The sequence below is a fragment of the Anthonomus grandis genome, chromosome 7 (assembly GCF_022605725.1).
Source record: "Anthonomus grandis grandis chromosome 7, icAntGran1.3, whole genome shotgun sequence".
In the NCBI taxonomy this organism is placed as follows: Eukaryota; Metazoa; Arthropoda; class Insecta; order Coleoptera; family Curculionidae; genus Anthonomus; species Anthonomus grandis.
Genome location: NC_065552.1, coordinates 17,372,951 through 17,398,617, shown reverse-complemented (window position 1 = coordinate 17,398,617; position 25,667 = coordinate 17,372,951). Strand labels below are relative to the sequence as shown.

The window sequence follows — 25,667 nt, the reverse complement described above, 5'->3', positions numbered from 1 at the left end:
TTCTTGATTCAGGTGTTTCACGAATAGTCAAAGGTGGTCCTGATTGGAAGTTGATTCAATTACTTCCACCCTACGCCTCGAAACTAGTAAACTGTACTCTGACTTGAAATGTGGCCTTGGAAGGATGATTCATTTTGCGTCTATGTAGACTATCGCAAGGTTAATACTGTCTGTGAGCACGATACTTATCCCCTTCCCCACGTGACTGATGAACTTTCTTAGAGCAAGCACGTTTCAACTTTGGACATTAGATCAGCATATTGGCAAGTACCAGTTGCAGAAGTTCCTCTTATCCCTAGACAGATTCTACGATTCCACATCGCGGACTTTTCCAATTTAACAGACTTGGTTTACATAATACTCCTGTTTCCTGGCAGAGATTATTGGTGCTGACTTTGAACCATATCTTAGTTATGTTGTTGACAGGAACGAGTTGCACGTAAATCCCAATAAGATTTAGGCTATGGTAGACGTTCCAACACCCGAAGATGTCACAGAAGTCAGGATTGTGGAAACTTTTTCGTTGTACCGTAGGTTGATTAAATATTTTTCAACTCTTATGGCTCATATATGCAATTACTGATTTGTTTCAGAAAAGTTGTAAATTAGAGTGAACGTATTTAGAAAGATTAGGGAATGCCTAATTAGTGCCCCCATTTTAGCTTCTCCTGGTTACTCGTTAGATTTCGTTGTTAAGTGCGATAGCTTTGGTTATGGTCTTGGTGGTCATCGAGTTCAACCTTACCCTAATGGTACTGGCTATCAGTTAGGTAAGTAGAAGTCTAATGAAACAAATGTAAAACTTCTCCACCACCGGGGGGGAATGCCTTGCCGTTGTCTGTTTCCTTTAAAAATTCCGTCGTTACTTAGACATTGTTAATTTTTAGTTGATTATTGATCATTATTTTCTAGTTTGATTCTAAAATATGCAATGCAACAGCCTATAGGTCGATTAGCCAGATGATAACTCCAGCAATATGATTTTAACTTAGTTCATCGTAAGGGCAAGGAACATGTTGTCCCTAATATGCGTTCATTCCAAAACCTGTAATTGATAAATGGTATCATGATGTGGTAGAAAAGGTTAAACCTCATACTCTTAAATTTTTTAGATGAAGAAGAAGGAATGGTAGGCTATGGAAACAGTGTTCGTATATAGACTTAAATCCAGAGGTTGATAATTGAAAAGAGGTGATTCCGAGAGATGATAGGTTTGAAGGATATCTTTGAAAGTTAGTGTATTCCTATTACTTGAAATGCAATATTTTTCTTTATCTATTAACTAAAATCATTTTTATATTTTTTTCGTGATTTAATTTTTTTTAATATTATTAAATTATTTCTTATAAATAATATTTAGGTTATTAGTATCTTATTTGTCTTAAACTAATAATCCTCAACCAAGCCTCGTCTTTAGGTTAAAATATATACAGGGTAATTCTAACAAGTTATACACGGTGAATTCAAGGGATTTTCTTTCAAGCGATCATCTGGTTTTGATCGATGGTTTGTTTTTGTATTTCTGAAAACCAGTGGCGCCTTAAATTTTTATTTGTTGATTAAATAATCTACTCACTTACTGCAATCACGGAGTGATGGGTCGCGAGTATTTATTTGATCTGCTGACCGTATCCTTTTTTAATTGACCTCTGTTGCCTTTAAGCTTTATAAAACTTTTCATTCAAATTTTGAACTGGATATATTTTAGCAATTTTTGTATATAATAATTTTTTAATTGTTTGATTCAGGTCATTAGCGAGCAAACAGTTGATAAAACATGTATACTGGAAACACATTTTTAAAATAAAACAAAATAAAAACAATATTTTGAGTAACGTAATATCCTAAATTATCTAAAAGAGTAAGGAAGCAAAGAGTAATGAGAATAATGAGTCTAAGAGTATTTAGAGGTTCAGACGCTTGGAAAGTAATAATCTTTTTATGTCCCAATAGATCCACAGTCTTTGGCTATTGACGCTATTGAGCATATCTCTGCATTTGTCTGTAAGGGTCCTGAATTCACCTACTTAACGCATGCCTAATTTTTGATGTCACAAGATTTTTCTTGATTCATAGGACAAAGACATTAAAAGAATTTAAACTTTCCTTTGAGAAGACTCGATCTTCCACATCTGAGATTCCACATCTGAGATTTTTTTATGGTTATCTTGACTTAGGCTTCACTTAGCAGATCCATGTTATATATTAAAGCTCCTGATTTTAACCTATCTAATAACATCTGTGCAAATTCTCACCAGGAAAAATATCATGGCATTTCTGCTTTGTTATACCCTATCCGCCACTCTCGTTATTGTGAAGTAATATTTTGACGGCATAAAAGATGCATTTGCATTATTTATTGTAGGGCAAAGATATCAAGAGACTCTTACCATAGTTTTTTGAACTTAAAGTTCTCCCTTACCATCTATTCATATTTCCCCTATAATACACATGATATATTACATCAATATCGTACTTGCAACAGTCATAATATTATCCCAAATTTATTAGACGTGGGAGAATCCGCAAGGGACTGACTATCGTCTAAATTCAGGTTGTCCATTATCAATCAAAAATTTAGATATTTTTACATCAAAAGATTTAATTGTTTGATTTTAAGAACATGATTTCAACTCGATAAACATTGTATTTTTATAAATAGATGATAATTTTAAATAAGTAATAATAAACGCAAAAATCTCATATAATAAGATATGTTTGTAGTTTTTTATACTAATTCATTCTCTGCAGCTAAATAGAATAATATATTTAGATTTCCTACTTCGTCACGACGTTTAAATAAACCATTGCAATGCTATTGTGACCAAACCTTACCTAACTACTACATACCCATATAGGAAAAAAATAACTATTGCTATTTTAATAAGAGTATAATTTCAATTTGCATTCAGCGATCAAAACAAAATAATAATTAGAATTTAAGTTGATAATTTTAGAAGGTATTTACAAGACGTAATTATTAATGATTTTGGCACAGTTAAAATGCTTCTTGCTGACACGTATTTCTACTTTTTGGTTTGTTCAGGGCAAAGAAATTAGGAAACTAAGAAACCAAAAGAAATTTAAAAATTTCAAAAAAACAGTAGTTAATAACCAATTTTTGTACTCGTGTGTACTCGTTGTAGCTCTAGTGTGTACAGTTTCGAAAAAAAAATCAAATTTTGGACATTAGGGAAGCATAAGCTACCTAAATGGCATAACTTTAACATGAGTCATTATTACAAGTCTAAAATTGAGTTTACAATCGAACGGGAACAGAACAACACCTTACTGTTATCATTATCCATCTCCTTTCAGATATTCCGTAAACAAGCAACAACAGATAATATTATACAATAAAATTCAAGATCACCGTCATCACATAAATTTGCTGCTTTCCATTCCTTGTTTTACAGACTTTTTAACATCCCACTTTCTCGTGAAGATTTTAAAAAAGAATTCCTTATCATTAAACAATTAGCAGTCAGTACTTTTTCCCTCTTAAACCCTCTTAAACCTTTTTATAATAAATTTAAAAATGCCGATATCACAGTCACCAGATCAGCTTTTGCTAATCACCTCCTCGACTCCAAACATAATTTTTCTGACAGCTAAAATATAAAAATACTTCATCAGTACCATAAAAGTAAAAAACTAGACTTGCTGGAGACAATGGAAATTAGTAAAGCTTTTAAAAGCCCAGATCTGTCCTGTGTAAATGAAAGGTTTGAATTTGATGGCCACCTAGTTTTTAATAACATTAAATAATACATTAAATGATGGTTAGATTTCTGAAATGTCATCTAACTATATTTTCCACTCGAAGGGTTTTTTAACATAATCAGTAAAAGATCAATCTCTTGAATTTAAATATTCCCTTATTTATATTTTTTTGTTATTATTATTTTTTATTAGTTTTTTTACTTGTTCTAAACTAATTTCTAACGAAAAAAACTAATTAGAAAGAAGAATAGGTTTTTCGGAATACTCCAACCAAGAAGTGGAAAAGGTAAAGGTAGTAATTGCCTACGCATGCTGTTGTTGATTAGCTTCTTTAGGACAAAAAAACAATACAAAATAATGGTGTGGCTTTATTACTCGTAGATTTAAAGAAGATTGGCATGTAATTATATTCGAATATATATTTTTTTATATTATTCGTAGAGCACTTCATCAGGTCATCTTCAGCGCCAACGTGGAAAGTGAATCCAAAGTGGTAAAAATATAAAAAAAAACAAGAAAATAAACTTTCGGCTTTTAAGTCTACTATTATTACTGCTATTGAAATTTGGTATAAGAAATCTGTTGCTTCTTACTATACGTAATCCCTTATAATTTTTTTAAATTTTGCTCTGGTCTTGCCCAGAAAATATCAATTACTTTTTATTTTATTTTACTTTTTTTACTTCCAGGTTTACGAAGTATCCCGAAAAGCCTATCTTTTTGCCCTTTGATAACCGTGCCAATTGTTTTATCCTTTAATATCCTGTACTAAACTTTTCTTTATTGCGACTATTTACCCATAGAATTAAGGAACACTAAGCTAGTATCCTAAAAATATTTGCCGATATGGTTCGAAAAAGTGAAGAATACATTAACCGATAATTTTAAACTACGAACATAATTGTATAATAAATAATTTATTAATGTATAGAAATTGAAAATGTATTAAGTAATTTCCTTCCGTATACAGGCATTTTTATGGTCCAACTTTTATCGATTATTGTTTTTTTGAATATAGTTTAAGCAATAAAGAGCTTGTTGTACAACTACTTGTTTGTAATGTTTATTTGAAGTCTTGTTATTAATGTGTTTCATTTAATTTAACAACCTGCCAATGCCTTCATTTTTATAAATAATAATTAATATATTAGCTTTTATTTTATTAGGGATATTTTATGAAGCATATAATACAAAGATAGCACTTATATTTTTAAAAAACACAAGCAAAGGTGAAAAAGAGTACTAATATTTAATATAATAAATAAGAGTACCGCAAAGTTCTAAATATAAACTCCAATTTGTTTTTTTACTGCTATTAAGGGTACCATGCCAAATCAAACATTTTTAAATACAGTATCACTTCGATGTAAATACTTACTAAAAGGTGATATCATTATTATTAAACCCTAGACAAATAAAAATATATAAAAATAAACTTAAATAACGTGATAGTGTATACGTTTAAATTTATATACCACAGCGTAATGATTATTTTTTATAAAAAAAGGTTTTTTAAGAGTATTTATAATAGCATATATTTATACAGTTGCAAAAACGTAGTAGAAAAAACGTACGTATTAAGTAGATTTGTCTTGTGTGTTAATTCTTTTATTTGTTATTATATTTTTTTAAGTGAAAATAGACGGCATAAACTTAATAAACAAAAAGTTAAAGAAAAAAAAGAAATTGTGTGAAAGAGGCTTTCATAAATAAAAACTATTACCCGGAAATAAATTATAACTATTATGTAATAAGGAATATTATATAACACTAAAATTTATTCTTTAACTTACCGGCAAACGAAAATAACAATTTACACCTTCAAGTTTGTTAACAGTTCTGCCAATTACCTTACAAGTTAACCTACACTTAATTATTCAGTAATTTACTCAAATCAATCGCCATCAATTCGAATATTACACTTTAATGCCCACTTGCTAAAATCGAGATTTACATATTAAGTTCCGCTTAAGTTCAAGAATAGTTTTATCATTTTTCTAATGGTTCTATTTTCTACGAAAAAAACTAACCAAAACTAAAAAGAAACTTATTAAAATTCGATTTAAACTGTTTACGGTTAGTGCGTACTGGCGATTGGTATATTCTTCTGCGGTGTACGGCGCTTGGTGCACCAGTACCACTTCGCTTGAAAGTAGGAGAAATTGAAATGGTCTGTGCCACTAATTGACGGGTTAGTTCTGCAGTCAAGTGGTCCCATGCTTATCGTTGTAATAATTAAAAAACCATATTGTGGCTTAATATCTACGTTTACAGTATTTTTTTGATATGACGTATCTTTTAAGAAAAAGATTATAAACTGAATTAAGTTTTTAATAATAAACTCAAATAAAATGATTATATGTTAGCGTCAAATGAAATATTATTTTAATAATGAAATGCTGTATCGGGCAGAATTTAATTTAACAGAACACTGATCGAAGCATTATAAATTAAATTTTTTATATTTGGATGTGGTTATTAATTTTAAATATATATTATTATAGAATGTAAGAAAAATCAATCACAGTTTATGAACATGCTGAAATAAAATATTTTTTAAGCAAAGCTCTTCTCGAAAACACTTAAATATTATTATTTCGAAATTTGCATTTTTTTAAACCTTTTTTTTCACATTACCATTTACCTAGGCATATTATATCATATTAAAAGTATGCAGTGGCGGCTCCTCTATTTTCAAAAAGATAATAAGTATATAAATAACATAATAGAAATCCAAATTATCAAATGAGATGTATTTCGTAAAAAAGTTAAGCTTTTTAGGAGATTGTGCATTTTTTCTATACCATAAAAAAACATTGATACATTATCTTTTAACTAGAAGTTTGTATTTCCAACAAAGTTCCTCGTTCAAGCTCTACTAGGATTTATATTTTTGAAAAAATATGTATGAATTAAGATACAAAAACAGGATAAATATTGATAAATAAAGGATACATTCTCATGTTATTATTCAGATTTCGAATCAAACGACAACACATTTCAATCTGGATTGGGAGAAACACCATTTATTCTAGATATCCAAGACATCAGAAGAAATGAGAAACTTTATCTATAAAAATGCGGTTAGGTCAGTCAATATTACTTATTCGCTGATCTGAGTCCAGTGTCAGTATAATTTATGCTAGTCATCTTTAAATATCGCCTTTGAGATATTCTCCTAATAGGGCCTTATCTCTGGCCAAAAGTTTTGTTTTCCTGCTAGCTCTTCTTTATATTCTAATAGAGCAAGTGCCTAACAGCCTCCTCACATGCGTAGCAAAAATCTATCACACACCATTGCTGAATCACATACAACAAATTTGAGATAGTTCCTTATTGGAATAACTTGTATAGTCACTTAAGTTGACGTACTTCTACTTATGCTCCTGCCGACCTGGCGTACACGTAACAAGGATAATTCCATTTTAAATGCGCCTTACAATTTCTTTGAGATTATCCAGTTTAGCTACCTTAATTCTTGCAACGTGTGTTTTTGCATTAAACTACTTGGGAAAATAGTAAAAGGGTGAATAATGACTGCGTATACGAAGCCGACGTGAGTGGTAATTTATGTACAAGATCCATATATTTTAACAATTGAGTGTTTCAAACTCCTCTTACGTTAGCATCTTCCAATGCAGTTACATTCATCAAGTTTGTATTTTTTTATTTTATCGACTATTACTTTATCTAAAATATTGTTCTTTTGTTTCCAGTTTCATTCTTATTCCTTATCACTTTTTGTTATGTAGTGGTAATCAATATCTGTCAATGTCTTATTTCCACGGTTCCTTCATTTCAATTTACATTGTGTATTTCTATTATCTATACTTTGTATTATCTGATCGTGGCACCGGCCGTAGAGTGATCGAAAAGTAGATCTGTTTTTTTTTAACTAATTGTGTAAAATATCTGGTCTAACTCGCGACGGTTCTAACTGTACGAATTGTGGTATCTCAATATAATTCCTATTATTCCTCATTCTCTAATTTTGATTGCGGGCGTACTTAAAATAAGGTTGTTTTTCACCTGTGAGTTTGTAGTTCAGTGCCAGCTTGTAACGGTATGTTTTATTTCTGCATATAGTTAACATCTGCTTGTAGCTGTGGTCTTAATGTGGTATTTTACCTGTGAAGTTTTCTTTGGCATATTCGGCACGACTCGTTCTGTGTCCATGTTTGTTTTTTTTACTATGGGTATTTTGTAGTCTTTTGTGTCATTGATCTGGTCTTATCTCGCTAGGGCAACTCCTTTTTATTTTAGGGTGCAGATTTCCTTTAATTAACCATATGTACATGAGTTTTTGTCTATGTGCTGCTGTAATTTTATAATGTTTTCCATGAATTGTCTTTTAGGATCATGGCGTCAATTTATTATTATTATAATTAATAATAGTAATAATATAATTATAATTAAAAATTAATTTTATAAAAATAATAATATTAGCTATTATTATTTCCCTATGTAAGTCCGACATGAGGTTACTTATGGCTCCGACCCCATAAGCCGTCATGCGGAAGGCCAATCGTATCAAAGACCAGACCTCGCGTCCACTCGGTTAGTGTTATTTTTAATTTGGCTCAACCAACGAAGAGTCCTTAGAATGACAGATTTCTGCATCTTCATCGCCAGGAGTTCGGATGAATCTTGACATACCGGCATTTTTTTCAGTTCTTCCACTAGGATAATCTTCATAAAAAATACCGACGATTCGGATAGTCAATCGCATAAATTATCCCGTATAAAGCCTGCGCAGTGTACCAATGAGATTTGGCTAGTTTTTCTTAATCTTTGCAGTTAAAAAAAAAGCAAAAACGTGAAAATAATTATTAGACATTATAAGACTTTCTAAAGATTCTAACCTCTTTAAAAATTAACAATTTAATTTTGTGATCCCGCGTTTTTATTTTTAATTATTAAATATTTCAGAAGTTTGAAGAATTGTTAAATGTTATCTCAAAAATATTTTTACCTATACTTTTTATTTTTTGGCTCTTAGTTTTTCACTTGACTCGAATTACCTCTATTTTACGACTACAGCAATAACTTCAGGATAAAAAGACCTTTAAAATAAGGTATCACCGATAACTTGATCTTCTTCTAATTTAAAAATTTAAAGACAGCTCTCACCTTCACTCAGGAGTTGATACTGTGGGGTTAAACCAAAGGTTAAACATAAAATATGATAATATAATATTTTCACGGAAACCTACTAAAATATGTGCGGAAAGTTTTGTAAGAATCAGTTGAGTAGAAGTAGTTCAAAAAACTATTGCAAGTTAAAATCAAAAAATCAACAACTATACAGATCGAGCGATATTAAATATTTTTGTAAAATAATTTTTCCAGTTCGGGTTCCCGGGGTATAAAATAAAACAATGACATGCGTTCGCTAATCAATTTTTGATATTCACACAAGAAAACGGAAGATAAATTAGACGTGAATTATGTGACGAGCCACCCTGTACAACCATGGAAGCCACTAGCTGCTGACCCTGCATTTTATGATAACAAAACTGTTTCATTGTTTATTATCGAGTTAGTCAATTGAAGTCGCTGAGATAATTAGTATGTAATTGTGTATCAATTAATTTTTAATTTAAAATAATATTTTTTTAAAAAGGTGTTTTGGTTGTTAATTCAGTTAAATGGCGCAGTCGGTAGATTAGTCCGGAGTTAGATCGGTTAGCGTATCGAACGTTCGTTTTAACGATTAATCGGACTATATGAAACTTAATGAAAATTCGGTGGAGGAATTTGCAGTGAGTTTAGTAGTCACGAATTAGAATTAGAAACTCAGAATTAGGACTTAAAACTTTTGTATCAGTATCAAAAATTAAAACTTCAATAAAAAATGGTGAAATCATTATTCCAAATTAAAAAAATAGGAAATTGTAAAATTTCAGAAAGGCTCTCTATTGCATAAAATGGCATAGTACATACATGGGTAATGGAATACTACCATCTAAAATAGCTCTACTGATCAAATTTTATTAGATTTTTTCCGAACCCATTAAAATTGAACCATTTGAAAGAAAAGAATTAGAATCTATTGATTTTAACTTAGTCGATAATTTTACCAATAAATCTTCTTATTTTAAGCCGGAAAAACTAATCTGAATAGATCATATGAATCAAGAAGAAATATTTGCAATTTTAAAATAACGTAAAGAATACTCTGATATTTTTTATAATGAAAATACTCCTCTTACGTTCATAAGTCAGATAAAACATAAAATTAAAACCACAGATGAAACACCCATTTATTCGAAAATATACAGATATCCCTTTATTTACAAACAAGTTGAGCGTCAAATAAAAACAAATTTTGAGCAGAATATTATAAGACCAAGTGTATCCCCATGGTCCTCACCATTTTGGGTAGTACCCAAAAAATTCTCTATCTAAATGACTCTAGCGCAAAACAAAAATGGAGATGTGTAATAGACTTCAGAAAACTAAATGAAGTTACCATCCATATGCAGTATCCCCTACCCAATATAACAGATCTTCTCGATAAGCTAGGTAAATGTCAATATTTTTCAACCCTCGGTCTAGCGAGTTGTTTCCACCAAATGAACAGGACATTCCGAAAACTACTTTCAGTTGTGAGAATGGGCACTACAAATTTCTGTGTATCCCTTTTGGCCTGAAAAATGCCCCCGCGACCTTTTAACGCTCAATGGTCAATGTCTTTCATGGAATGTAAAACAAAAAGTGTGCCGTTTACCTTGATGATATAATTGTCTACTCTACCTTATTACAAGAACACATCGATAAATTACGCGCTGTTTTCCAACGTCTTTGTGAAACCAATTTCAAACTACAGCTAGATAAAATCGATTTAAAAAAAAAAGAAGTAGGATATTTAAGACACATTGTTACCCCTTCAGATGTGAAACCAAGCTCCTAAAAAATGAAAGCCAATAAAAATTATCCTATTCGAAAAACTACTAAGCAAATTAAGGGATTTTTAGGATTATTAGGCTATTACAGGAAATTCATTGATAATTTCGCTAAATTGACTAAACCTCTAACCAAATGTTTAAAAAAAGGAGCCACTATTGAACATAATGCTGCAAATTGCTTTGAAACCTGTAAAAATCTTTTAATGAATGACCCTATTTTACAATATCCAGATTTTAATAAACCCTTTAATGAAACAACGGACGCAAGTAATATAGGAATAGGTGCTGTGCTTTCTCAAGGACGAATTGATAATGACCTAGCAATTGCATATGCGTCACGTACTTTAAACGATAGTGAGGTCAATTATTCAACAATAGCAAAAGAACTTCTTTGCATCGCCTGGGCTACGAAGTTCTTTAGGCCTTATCTCTACGGAAAAAAGTTCAACATAATTACGGATCATAAACCTTTACATTACCTTTTTGTGGTTATTCTCACTAAAGGATCCTTCATCAAAATTAGTACGTTGGAGAATTAAATTAGATGAATGTAATTATATCAATTATTATAAAAAGAATAAACTAAATACAAATGCCGACGCCCTTTCACGTGTACAAATCCTCGCCAATGATACGGATACTAATTTTGATTTAAGTAAATAAATATAGGAATTTAATTAGTTTCTTCAAAATCCCGAAAATGTATACCCAGAAAATGAAAACCCTGACCATCACAATATTTAAATGATTGTGCAACATGACCCTACAGAGCAATGTCCCTAAACAGATGAAGGCACTGAAAGTCTTTCCGTGGAAAACACAGAGGATATAGTGTAACCTGATATTCCTAATGCGATAACGGGAATGACGACACGGTTCATACCAATGCTAATAAACAAAATTAGGATTTTGTTTTTACGATAGGTCATAGGTTTACCGATCATTGAGATACCAGTTAAATACGGGTTAAATCAAATAATAAAATCTATTGTTTTACATTCCCCTGCAATTCCCAAAATTTAAATTTTGTTTGAAAAAAGAAACGAATTAATTTACAAATATCCCAAAATAATTTCCATAATGATATAATAAATTTTATAAAAAATTATGTTAAGCCAGGATTACAATAACACTTATATTTCGAAAATTCTGAATTTTTTGTGAAGTCATCAGAAAAAGTTTTAAATGGCCATCTTTAAAATTAACACGTTGCTTAACTAAATTAATAAATCACATATAAAGACAGTATAAGATAATATTCACGCATATAAACGATATAAAAGAAATTATAAAAAATTATCACGAATCAAAAATAAATCATCGAGGAATGGATGAAACTGAAAGAAGGAATAGAGAAAAATACTATTGGCCTAATCTAAGACAATCTGTACAAACTTTTATAAATGATTGTGAAATCTGTCAACAAGGTAAATATGAACGCCATCCAGTTAAAGTAAAAATTAATGTTACACCGGCAGCTAACCGACTATTTGAAATTCTTCATATTGAGGTTTTTACTATTGAAAAAAAAAGTATTTAACTATATTTGATTCTTTTTTAAAATATGCACAAGCTTATCCAATTTCTACAGCCGAATCTATTGAAGTAGCTGATTGTTTATTAAATTTCTTTTCTCACCATTCTGTACCAAAACAAATAATTGCCGATAATGGAACTGAATTCAAAATTTCTTCAATTCCAGAATTACTTGATTATACACAAAATTAAAATCCATTTCATTTGTTCAAATTATCATAATTCAAATGGTATGATAGAAAGATCTCATTTAACTATTTTAGAGCATATTCGAATTTTAAATACACTGGATTTTTAAAGACACCCACTAATAAAAAAATGATTTACTTTATTCTCGCATATAATCATACAATCCACTGATCTACAAAATTTAAACCAATTGATATAATTAATAGTCGTATTACGGAAAATAGTCCTTTTGATATAAAACATGACCAACTATTGATTAACGATTATATCAATTCACATAAAGAAAAAGTTGAATTGCTCTAAAAATTACAACGTAATAAAGAAACTGTAATTGAAACCCGCAATAAAAATCGCGACGACCCTGAAATATTTGCACCTGATCAACAAGCATATGTAAGAAAACATATAGAACAAAAAAACGCTAGTGTTTTTAAGAAACTGACAATTCTTAAAACTACTGATAATGTTCAAACGGTTTCCACAGAGTTTGATAAAAGATTCACAGGAATAATTTTAAAAAACCGCCTAAGAAACTTTATTCCCTTGATAACAACGACTAAAGTTGTTTTGTTTTCAATTAACTTATTTCTTCTAGGTTGCTCACGTTCATCGTAAGAATGCAAGGAAACGACGATATAGAAATTAGAAACCTAAGTAGCCATGCTGGCTTAATTTTAATAAATTTAGGATCCGATAAAATTCAAGAATCGAGCTATAATCTAATACATTATTTTATCCTTAATCCGTTAATTATAGAGATAGGACAACTAGATCAGAAAACTAATAATTTAACCTTAGTATTGGAAAATGATAGAAATTTTTATAAAAATGATTCTCTTAATCAGCTTAAGTTTAATTAAAGATAAGGTAGATATAGAGCTTCATGGAATATTACCTAATGTTACAGTAAAAAGAGGTTTATTCAATGGACTTGGGTCAATATTTAAATCAATTAGTGGTAATTATTTACAGTTTGTCTCAGGATGAGCGAATTTATACGTAAAAATTACAAAAAATGTTGGGGTTGAAATTTGAGCATTTGGCATCCAGCCCTGCTTAATTAAAAAAAAATACATATTTTTATTTTTTAAAAATCAAGCATGCCTTGATACGAGTACTTTTTAAATTATATGAGTAGGTAAAGTAGTATTTCTAGGCAATATATTAAAAAAGTGTGTAAAAAAAAGTTGTTTAGAATCCAAAATTATGCCCGATTACCGAATTTCATGACCATAGGCCTACTTTGATTTTTATGTTTAAATTAGTTATTAATTATTTATTCTTACTTTTTTAGAAGTTAAAAAAAACGAGATGCTTGTAATTTAATTATTAAGATTAGAAATTCTTTTAAAATATTTGAAATTGGTATGAAATTTGGTACTCATGCGCTCGTACGTATAATTTTGCATTCTAAACAACTTTTTCTTATAAACTTTTTTTATATGTTGCCTAAAAATATTACTCATAAAATTAAAATACCTACTCATAAAATTTTAAAAAATGCTCGTATTAAGGCATGCTTAATTTTTAAACAAATAAAAATATGCTAAATTTTATTTTTTAATCAAGCAGGGCTGGATGCCAACAGTCAAATTTCAACTACAAAATCTTTTGTTATTTTTACGTATAAATTCGCTCATCCTGGGACAAACTGTAGATGCATCAGATAAAGAGGGGTTTAATACGTTAAGAAAACAACCAAGAGAAATTAGCAAATAACTTGTATAATCAATATAAAATATCTTTAAATGTTATTGATCAATTTAATGCTACAATAAGCAAAACTGTAAATAATCAAAAATATTGGAAAATAAAATTATTTGGTTATAAAAGATTATTTAGATCAATTAATCTATATAAAGTTATAAATTCTGTTTTACAAGATATTGAAAATTCGATCTCTTTTGCAAAAATAAATGTGATGCATCCAAGTATTATAAAAATAAAAGATTTATATCTATATGAACTCCTTAAACTCTAAAAACAATTAAATAATAAAAAGTTACCTTTTGCAATAATATTAAAAAACACATTTTCATTTCGAAAGTTTATCGATATAGAATGTTATATTGTAAATAATAAAATAATATATTTCCTAATAATACAAATTATGCAACCTTTTACTTTTACATATTCTCATTTATATTCTGCACCAATATTTAATGGAATATAAATGGAAATCAATTTAAGGCGATTGTACCATGAAATAAATTTTTGTTTAAAAATGAGGAATACTATTCCTTCACGAGCGACCCAGACAACAACATACAATATTAAAACAAATTCTCAATAACTGGCAGCAAAAATTGTAGTGAATACATTTTTCAGTTTACTAAATATGCATATATGCCAGAGGTATATAGACACGATACTTGAAGATATTTCTGATGAAGCACCCTGCGAGATCCTGCTTTTGGAAAATAAAAATACTTCCACCTACAAAAAGGTCCAAGTAGTTGCTACCAAATCCAAGATTCTGCGCATCAAAGAATCCAATCAGTTTATTGGAATTCTTCCTAATCAAGAGGTCATTAAACTCAACTGTATTACATATTGAGTCAGTTGTTTTAATGTACCTCAAAATTGTGACATTGTTACCAATCAAGCGAAGTTCCTGATCGATGAGCCAATTGTAAGTAGCCTATCAATGATACATCCAAAAATCGTGGAACCGACCTTCGAAGAAAAATCTTGAAGTTTCAAAATTCACCTTGACGACATTAAATTGGACGAACATCATGCTGTAAAACATCAAATTTTGCAGAATCACAGTATCAATTAATTTTCAAATAAAATAATATTTTTTTAAATAGGCGTTTTAGTTATTAAGTTAGTTAAATCGTGTTTTAAAGTGGTAGAAAGAAAATATTCGATTCGATAAAGTGTTTCATATTTTTTGTTATTGTGTTTGGTGTGAACATTAAATTAAGATTGAAATGGTAAGCATTATATTATATCATACAAAAAATAATATTTATAATTGGACATATTCTAATAAAGTAATAAACTCCGAAATTAGTTTTTTTACAATAGTTAGATTCTACGTAAAACTCGAGGATAATCTCTTAAGATTTAATGGCTGTTGAGATATTTTAATTTTCATTATTTTAAATAATATAGCTTTTAACTATTAAAAGATAAATAAAATATTTTACAAATTTTGTTATTCCAAATCATTGCCTATAATAAATCAAGTTAAAATAATAAATGTTTTGATTATAGGAAAAAAATGCAATCGTAATTTTTGAAATAAGAATGATTTTTTTTTCTTAATCTTTAAGGATATTAAAGGATATTAAATATACAAAAATTCCGGTAATTAGACTTTTACTTTATAATAGGTAATTATATACAGGGTGTCTCATTTAAATTACCGAAGTTGACGTCTCTTTCCGGCGTAACCGGTAGTGCCAAAACTAATCCAATGATCTCACCACGTTTTTTTTTTAAATGTTTTCTGAGCCTAGAACATCTTAATACATTTTATATTGATCTAATATATTAGCTTATATTAGCTTCACTTCGGAAGCAAAATCAAGTTAGAGCCCTAAAACAGGAGAAGATGGCTGGCAAAATAAAAGATTTTTTGGCGAAAACTCCAGTTTCCAATGCAGAAAGACAAACTTTAGAGAGTCAATGTTCTGAAGCGGTCGCTGCTTCACCTGTTCCTGCACTTGAACCATCTACGAGTACATCAACTCTTAGTGAAAACGTACAATCGGTCGAGCCTACCGACTCAACAATAGAGGCTACATTCAAGGGAAGATAAACCCAAAGCCTTGACTCTAAGGGCCCTGAGATGACAAGTACCATTCTTCTATCAGAGGATCCTGGTATGTGGCCTAGAACCATTAACAACGAAGAAGAAGGTTGGTTGAGCGAGGACCTCACTTGATAGGACGCAATTACCAATTTCCTACAAATCAAGACAAAAGAAAATTTTAAAAGCATGTACTTTGTCAGAAAACTGAAGAATGGTGAAACAAAAAGAATTTGGATTATTTATTCAGTTTCAAAAAACTCTATATTTTGCTTTTGCTGTAAGGTTATTTTTAAATTTATTTGTTGTGTAATTATTTGGTATGATGTTTTATTTCAGATTAATATTGTAAGCAAAATGATGCAAAGTGTAACAATTAACATTAAAGTATGTTTTAAGATTTAATGATTATAAATTATTTAAAGAATTTAGTTGATCATTTCAAAAATTATGGAAATGATCATTTCTTTAAGGAAATAATTGCTCAAGCGGCAAAATTAGCCGCCGATCTTGAGATAGCAATCATTCTCCCGTAATCATTACTACTAGACGAAAATATACACCACACAAGTTTTTTGATTATGAACACTGGAATGAAGCACCTCAAAATCCCAAAACCGCGTATAAAGTTGATTATTATTTGAGAGATCAAATTAAAAATAATAAGAAATTTTCTTCGATCAACTATGCATTACGAGAAATTATCTGGGCTACCAATGTTAGCTATAGAGTAAAAGATGGTTAACAAAATCGATTTTAATAATGTTATAAAAAAATTGTTTCCGAAAAACACCTATATTTAACATTTAACTTAATACAAGTTCTAGTTTTAAGTGATGAATTACACATGTTTTTTTTTTGGTATTAATTAATAATAAAATACTTATTATTTCCATTAAAAATAAAATTAAAAAAATTATACTTCAGGTACTAGTACATGACTCAATTTAAAGTCATTTTCACCCATACAAAATGCAAATTCTTTGGGAATTGCAAGAGGACCATGCTGCCGAAGAATAGAATTTTGCAAAAGAATGACAAAAAAATTACAGGTAGAAATAACAAAAGTAGTAACAAAATGCACTGAAAAATTCAATATTATTATTAACGGAATAAATGTCCCAATAGTTGCGAAAAATTTAATATGAAAGTTACATTTATTTCACATTTAAATTTTGCCTCTTGCATTAAGTTACATTAAGACTAGATTTAAAATCGCTTACACTAAAAAAAACATATTTTATTATTAAAATAATCAAATACTAAATACTTGCGTTGCGATTATCGATACTTTCTTAACTTGATAATGTTTATAATGACTCTTTGACGGTATTTCTAACTTAAACAATTTAAGCATTTCAAAAATACATTAAAGCATTTAAACATGGTTCCATTTTTTAAAGATGTATTTGGCAAACATGATTATTTACACAGTACTATCACAAAGAAAGCACTCCTATTTAGAATTGATTGAGTCGCGTTGGCTTTGCTTTTTTGCTTATGTTCATTTCTATTTACTGCCCTACATGACTACGGCCTACAGCCTACATGACTGTTATAAAACAAGATTATTATTATTAACATAATTTTATTTTTTTTTGGGTCCATTTCTCAATTTAAATTAAGATGTAACTATTAGCATAAACCTAATATTGTTCGTTGTATTTTCTAATCGGAGGTTTTTATTACCTACTTAGCTTTTTTTCGATGGCTGTTTTATATAAATTAGTTTTAAGTTCTAATATAAGATTTTTGAAATTCAAACACATTTATACTTGCTGTGATCTAAGTCGCAGCTCAAATTTAAATAGTAAAACTCTTTTGTTTAACTTTTTGCAATAATACAATTGTTTTAATGAGGGTTGAGCTTAAAAGCAAACTGTAGTCCTAATAGAAATAATAGTTTTAAGAGGAAACGGGTAGATAAGAGTGTGCCAATTTTATTGTACTAATAATAGAAAATTAGATACCAAAGGGCAAAACTGGCATGAAATAAAACACAATAATGTCATTTATTTTAGCTTAGGAGCGAATATATTCGGTGTTTTTGGGCTGCCAACTGATTTTTATTCAACTGGGTAATTTCTATGTGATATACTTTTTTTTATCTCTTAAAATGCAATGACTCATTTATGAACTATTTGTTCAAGTTTTCTTAATTTAATGCATTACCAAATAAATATAACAAAAAAAAATTTGAATAGATAATATTTCATTTTCATCTTAAAATATTTCCAAAATATTTCTATATAAATTGCTATATTTTATATGCACAAAAATGGGTATAAAAATTAATGTAGCGAAAAATGTATATAAAATTAAAAATATAATGACTTTTTAATGTGCGGAAGGTAATTTATATAATTTAAAATCCATTTGATAATATTTAGCAATTTCTATATAATGATGTAGATTAGTATTTGTTTTAAGTCTTCCTATATATAATTTTTCTTTTCAGTGTACTAATAGTAAGTTCCCTAACTTTGCTATTTTGAGTAAGGTATCTGATAGAGAAAAATCTATACTTGACATTGCGCAACTAGAGGGGGGCTAGGGAGGGGGGCTTAGCCCCCCCCAAACTTAGACGAGCCCCCCCAGAAACTGAAATAGAAAAAATCGGCGTGGGAAGGTATAACCCATAAAATATGATTTCCCACAAAAAATATAATAAAATTATAAAAAAAAAACACCAACATAAATATGTCATGCGCAAATCCCACCCACTGTTATAAGATACGGTACGTCTTTTCTGGCCAGTCGAATATCCTGTCTCTTTACATATCCTTGGTCACACGCCACACGCCAGTATTGACGTTTGATGTTCCGTTGTGGTAATAAAAGTGTTTTATTGGTGAACATTATAGTGGCTATATCTCTGTGAAAAAATAGGTAAGATTTTAAGTTTTAAAAAAATCCATAATTTTATTTCTCTAACTTAAGAGGACTCCCTAGGACCCTTGTTTATAAATACTCTAGTTAGCTAATTCCCGTGCTAAAATATTCTACACAAAATTGATTTCATTTGCAGTATCGCCTGCTACGAACAACATCAAAACATGCCAAAATAATCAATAATTCCCGTTTTCATTATTTAATACTCGATGTCAGCACCATCGCGCCATGAATTTTTCCTACTTTGTACTCGGAATTTTTTCTGGTGAATTTTATTTGTCTGCTAGAAAATCGATAGCTTGTTGTACCATTCGGCTTGCGATCGCGAAACAGGCTATATTAAATTTTTGGAGGCTGTGTTTCGATCTTGTCCTACTAATTTATTTTCTGTTTGTGCGCGTGTGAAAGGTAAGTTGAGCTTATTCTAAGTGGTTAAAGCTTTCTACATACTAGCTTGCTTTTATTTGCTTTTTGGCTAAAAAATTTCCATTTTGTGCATGCTTATTTCCAATTATATTGCTTAAAGTTAAAGTATTATGAGTGAAGCAGGGGGGGGGGGCGGCCCCCCCTAGCCCATGGCAACAATGCCAAAAGAATGTGACGGTATAGATAATGGCAATGTTGATGTTTGTAGTATTTCAATAGAGGCTTCAAACATTTAAAAAAACAACCTTGAAAAAGAACCAGGTTTTTATTCTAAAAATGATACTGGCCCATTTCTTGTCTATTTGGAATCCACTGAAAATGTGGGTTTTAATGTAGGCAAATTTAATAATATTAAAATTGCTAGAGACATTTTTAACCTAAATCTGACAGACTAGACGTTAAAAAAATTAAAAATAAAGGCTTAAACAGAATCTCTGTAGAATTCATTAATTTCCTGTCTGCAAATAATTTTGTTAAAAACAAAACCCTGTTAAATAAGGGCTATAAAATCTACATTCCATTTAACTTTGTGACTTGTAAAGAGTTAGTCAGGCAAATTGACATAGAAATAGGCGAAAAAGAAATATTAGAATGTTCTAAAACTGATACCGGCATAGAAATTCTAGAGGTTAAAAGATTAAACCGAAAAATATTTAAAGACAAAGATATAATACTCCCCTGTAACGCAGTGACCACTTTCCCATACGTTTTATACTTAACAACCATGACAATAATGACTTACACAATATCATTAGGCCCTATAATATTAGAAACTTCAAAAAAGTAGATTGGGAAAGTTTTCATGATAAAGTGTTAATAGCCCTTTCAGATTTGAATTACAACCTATCTTATAACGAATTAATTGGTCACATAAACATAGTAGCCGATCAGGTAATCCCAATTAAAACAGTTGGCACATTTAAAAAAAGGGGTAATCCGTGGTGGGATGTTGATTGTACATCCTGGATCAAAGAAAGAAAAACGGCCATAGCAACATTTAATAATAACCCATCAAGAGAAAATTATATTGCAGCCAAAAAAGCCATAGCCATTACTAGAAAAAAATTAAATGATAAAAAAAAAGGAAAAGTTTAGACTATTTTGTGAAACTTTAAATAGAAGTTCTAGCATTAAATATGTTTGGAACAAGGTCAAATAATTTAACAACAACTCTAAAATAAACCGATTTAATGTTACAATTTCAGACAACTTTAAACAATTGATTCTTAATAATATGACAGTTGTAAACGTAGACCCCAACTTTAACTTTGTTCGGGACAATGATACTGAGAACATAAAGCTTTTTTCATTAAATGAGTTAAATCTAGCCTTAAAAAATAAAAAATCATCTGCACCAGGTATGTATGACATGTCATATCAAATGTTTAAATTTTTACCATTTAAAGCAAAGCAAATTCTCCTGAATATTTACAATAACACTTTGATGGGGGGTGAAATACCTATATCTTGGAAAAAATTCAATGTCATTAGTTTCTTAAAGCCAGAGAGGGATCCATCAAATCCCGAAAATTATAGACCAATTGTTTTATCTTCATGCGGAGCCAAAATCTTAGAAATTATGGTTAAAAATCATCTAGACTGGCAATTGAAACATAACTTAGAATTTTCACATAAACATACAGGTTTTCGCAAGGGAAAGGGTATATACAATAATATTGCATATATCACTTCATACATTAACCTTGCTTTTCAATCCTTCGAATCAGTTATTGCCGTTTTTTTAGATATATTGTGTGATTTAATTTTTAATCTCCTGACGGAACGGTCTTTATTTTGTAGGAGTAATGATGGGTCTTTTTTAGGGCTAGTTCGATCAACTACGGGGGTACCACAGGGCTCCCCCTAAGTACGATTTTATTTAACATATATATAAGGGACATTTTTAATTTAAATCTGGGAGAAGCAACTATAATTGGGTATGCTGATGATCTGGCAGTAATTATTAGGTGTAAAAATGTCACTTCCATGGTGAATAAAATAAATAATGCCCTAGAGCGCATACACTTATTTCTCAGTGAACATAACCTATCTATCTCTTATAACAAAAGCGAGGCAATTTGGTTTACTAGAGGGAGGAGAAGCAATGCCCCACCACCTATACAATTCAACAATTCAATTATTTCTTATAAACGACAGGTAAAATATCTGGGTGTAATTCTACATGAAAACCTAAAATGGGCACCTCATATTATTAATATTACTAATAAGGCCAAAAAATCATTAAATGTCCTAAGAGCACTTTGTAGGGTATGGTGGGGTAATGACCCAAAAACCCTTCTAATTGTCTTCTTTGCTTTAGTACAATCCCATCTAGATTTTGGATCAATATTTTTCAAGCCTTGTTCAAACACTGCACTCAATAGATTAGATGTGGTTTTTTATGAAGGCTTACGTATATGTCTGGGATGTATGCGTTCTACCCCTAAGGTTGCACTTTTGGCAGAAGCATCTGTCATGGATCTAGAACACAGAAGAAAGATAATTGCCCTTAAATTCATTTCTAAAATCCTATCTATAACAAATCACCCGACTATACAAATAATAAATAATATCCGAATGAAAGTGATCCATAGACCAGAATTCTGGAATGGGAACAAAATGCCATATTTAGTGGAAGCATTACAATCTTATAGGCCACATTGAAAATCAATTTATAGGGGTCCAACTTTTTCCTGTTATGAGATTGACTTTCCTATTCCTTGCGAACCTTTAAAACCCATAAATTTTAACTGTAAAAAAGGGGATGGTATATCTAAAAACATATTTGCGGCAGAATCCAACAAATGAAAAGCCCCATATACATTTATTTTTTCTGATGTATAAAAAAAATGTGAAAGGGTGGGGTTTGGCATATCCATCCCCTCTTTCAATTATAAATTCTCACAAAGACTCCCCAACAATTTAAGTATATATAAAGCAGAAATAATTGCAATACATGATGCCATTAAAACTGGTATTAACCAAAAAATTAAAAATGCGATAGTTTTTTCAGATTCAAAGGAAGCCATAACAAAACTCTGCAACCCTTCCTTGGTAGCAAACTCCGAACATTGGGTTTTGTCTACAAAAAGCTGATTGTCACAACTAACAAAAATGATTATAACATCAAATTATCCTGGATCCCAGGACACTCTGGTATAACCGGAAATATGGATGCAGATAATCTGGCCAAGATTGGGACAGACTTAAATATTCCTAGAAAAATGTTATATGACATAAATGATATTTTTAATCCTCTTAAGCAAGAAATTTCAAACGTCTTCAAAAATAAATGGAAAGCTTTGGTTACAACGAAACATCACGGCTATGCCGGGGTTCAATCTACTTTTAACAGTAAAAAATTGTACGCCAATTTGACCTATAGGGATAGAAAACACGTTACAACAATAATTAGAATGCGCACAGGTCATTGCCTGACTAACGCCCATCTATATAAGATTAAAATGAAAGATAGCCCTTATTGCGACTGCGGTATGTTTGATGACCTAAACCACATATTTTTTGAATGCCCTATTAATAATATACCCGATCTAGACTTGTATAAAATCTGTGTATTGAAAAAGAAAATATCACCATTATCCATAACTCAAATTCTGTCTGCCCCCGACGACGAGTCAATAGAAATCATCATGCGATTTATAAACATCAATAAGATTAAACTTTGAAGCTTAACTATCCAATACCCCTCTTGTATCCTACAATCCCGCTTGTTTTAGTGCTTGGTGTGGTCCCTCATTCCTTTTGTTGTAATACTAACGTTTTCCTCCCGTATTATAGCCACAAACCATAAAGCAGACGGCCGATACAGGACAAAGCTATAGTCACAAGCGAAACAGAACGAGCAAAGTTGTCATATAAGAAGATATTTCGGAGATTCCTGCATGGTCCAGAGCCAGACAAAGAAGGAGTCTCCCCCAAATCGGGCTGGCAATTGCCTTGTAGCAAAGCCATCAACTAAACAAGACAAGACAAGACAAGCTTGTTGTAATTAAGCGGTAGCCTCACAGATGGGGCAAAAAAACGAATAAATCCGTGTTTGTGTGTAGACTTTTTCCCATTAGGCCTGGCTAACTAGAGTATTCAATTTATAAACAAAGGTAGGACGAACGAAATGACTTTTCGATTAGAAGAATTGCTGTTTGATTGAGACGATAGGTTGTCTAATAAAACTTTCTTGAAATTTATTTAAGAATTGTGAAAAGTCCAACATTTAAAAAAAAATGTGAAAAAATTTGGTTATTTGTTATTTCAGTAGAAAAGTAGAGACTTTCCCCAATTTTAATGCAAGTTTGTTTCATTGATTTCCAAAACTGGCTAAAACTTTTTTTTAAATCGAAAAATACAAATTTCTTTAATTTCTTGTTTGATTTATAGCGCATCTTACTTCCACAATTACTGTGTTCCACAATACAGTGTCGCCGGCTCGTGAAAAAATAGTGGCCAGGAATTTTTTTAGGATTATCTACTTTTGATGTCAATTTGACAGATGGTAGAATAAAAAAACTTTCTTTGTGATTTTTTGGCGATTCGGTTTTATTCGGGTTTATTCTTAAAATGGGAAAATATTGTATTATATTAGTAATGAGCTACGTCAGTGTGCACCTTTAGTAACCTGTAATCAAGAGACTTTTTGCGCTGGAATGACGCATATGGCGAAGAGCAAACATCACGAAATCTGTAAATACAGCTCGCTACGGAGTCCTCTTAAGTTTTAATATAAAAATCAAATTAACTAAAAATACCTACTTATGACTTTGACATAATATAGGTACCTGTATGTTTTATAACTTTTAGGTTTAAAAAAGCAGGAATCTTTTTTTAAATTTCGCCAACAAAAGTTATGAGGAAGACCTATTTTTATACAAACTCATTTTAACCATATTCAAAGTTGAGCTTTTTAGACACGGTGTTTCAGGATTTTAACTTCTTTTTTTTTTCAGATAAAATGAATGATATAAGAAGATTTTTTACTAAAAAAAATAAAAGTCCCACTTCTTATGCAGCTTCACAACTAAGTTGCCCTCAAAGAAAGGGCAGCTTAAGTTATAATGATGCAGACAGTACGGAAAATGTAGAATCCAGTCAATCCAACCCAACTCCAAATAAGGATGGATCTTCAGATTTAGCACCTATTGACAGCAGTCCAAATCAACCTGTGCTAGCAAAATTTCCACTTACAGTATTTGGCAAACAATCCAGGGCTTTTAGTAGAACCCACTACACATTATATAAGTGGATTGAGTATAGTGAGGAATGTGATGCGGTTTTTTGTTTCCCTTGTCGGCATTTTGGCTTACATGAAGAAGATGATCAGTTTGGAAAAAAAGGCTGCAAAAACTGGAAAAAAGTTGGAGAAAAACTAAAAAAACACAACAATTGTATGTCACACAAAAAAAATTAAGCTAAATGGAAGGATTTTAAAAATAGCATTAAAGAAGGGAGTATTTTAACTTATTTGTCTTCGGCGTATAAGAATTTAATCGTAAAATAAAGAATTTAAACAAAAATAAAAATACATTAAATCTTTGGCTGAAATATGTCTAATGTTAGACAAGGAATGGCTTTTAGAGGTCATAACGAAAGCGAACAATCTTTAAACCAGGGAAATTTTAAAGAAATGCGTAAGCTTTTAGCCAAGCCTGATGAGGACTTTTCTAGTATGTATAACAAGAAAATCAATAACACAAGTTGGCAAGTACAAAATGAATTACTAGAAATTCTTGCACAGCAATTTTTGACAACAATCCTTGAAGAAATGAAAGGATCCAAAATATTTGCAATCATGGTTGATGAGGCGAGAGTTGGTCGAGTAGAACAGTTAGCCCTTTGTGTACGGTATGCCTTGGACCTAGAAATTAAAGAAAGATTTCTAAAGTTTACTTTCTAAAGTCAACGGCTTTGGATTTAAGCTCGTTAATTATAAAAGAGCTTAATGACCTAAACTTATTAAACCTCAACTTAGTTGGCCAATCCTATGATGGCGCAGCTGTAATGTCAGGTCATATTGGAGGCCTACAAACTAAAATAAAAGAAACATTTCCAAATGCATTGTATACTCATTTTATGGCACATAGAGTAAACCTAGCTTTAGTAGACTCTTGCAAAAATGTAACGAGCATTAATCATTTTTTTAATACATTGGAGGCTTTATACGAACATTTTTCAAAGCCTAAACATAATGCGAAGTATAAACAAGTTATGCAGAACTTAGG

At 30.5% G+C, this 25,667-nt stretch overlaps 1 protein-coding gene across 3 annotated transcripts in view; it reads right to left on the bottom strand.

The window, feature by feature from the left end:
* The window catches only part of LOC126738445 (UDP-glycosyltransferase UGT5), an 83,219-nt gene that overhangs the window by 41,823 nt on the left and 15,729 nt on the right, over positions 1-25,667 (bottom strand). The window contains exon 1 of one of the 3 annotated variants that reach the window (XM_050443797.1): positions 5,517-5,848. The exons of 1 other annotated variant lie outside the window; for it this stretch is intronic. The gene's annotated coding sequence lies outside the window, so the exon portion shown is untranslated. Of the gene's footprint in view, positions 1-5,516; positions 5,849-25,667 lie in introns of those variants that run through there. One more of the 3 variants, XM_050443795.1, reaches the window with a different exon arrangement.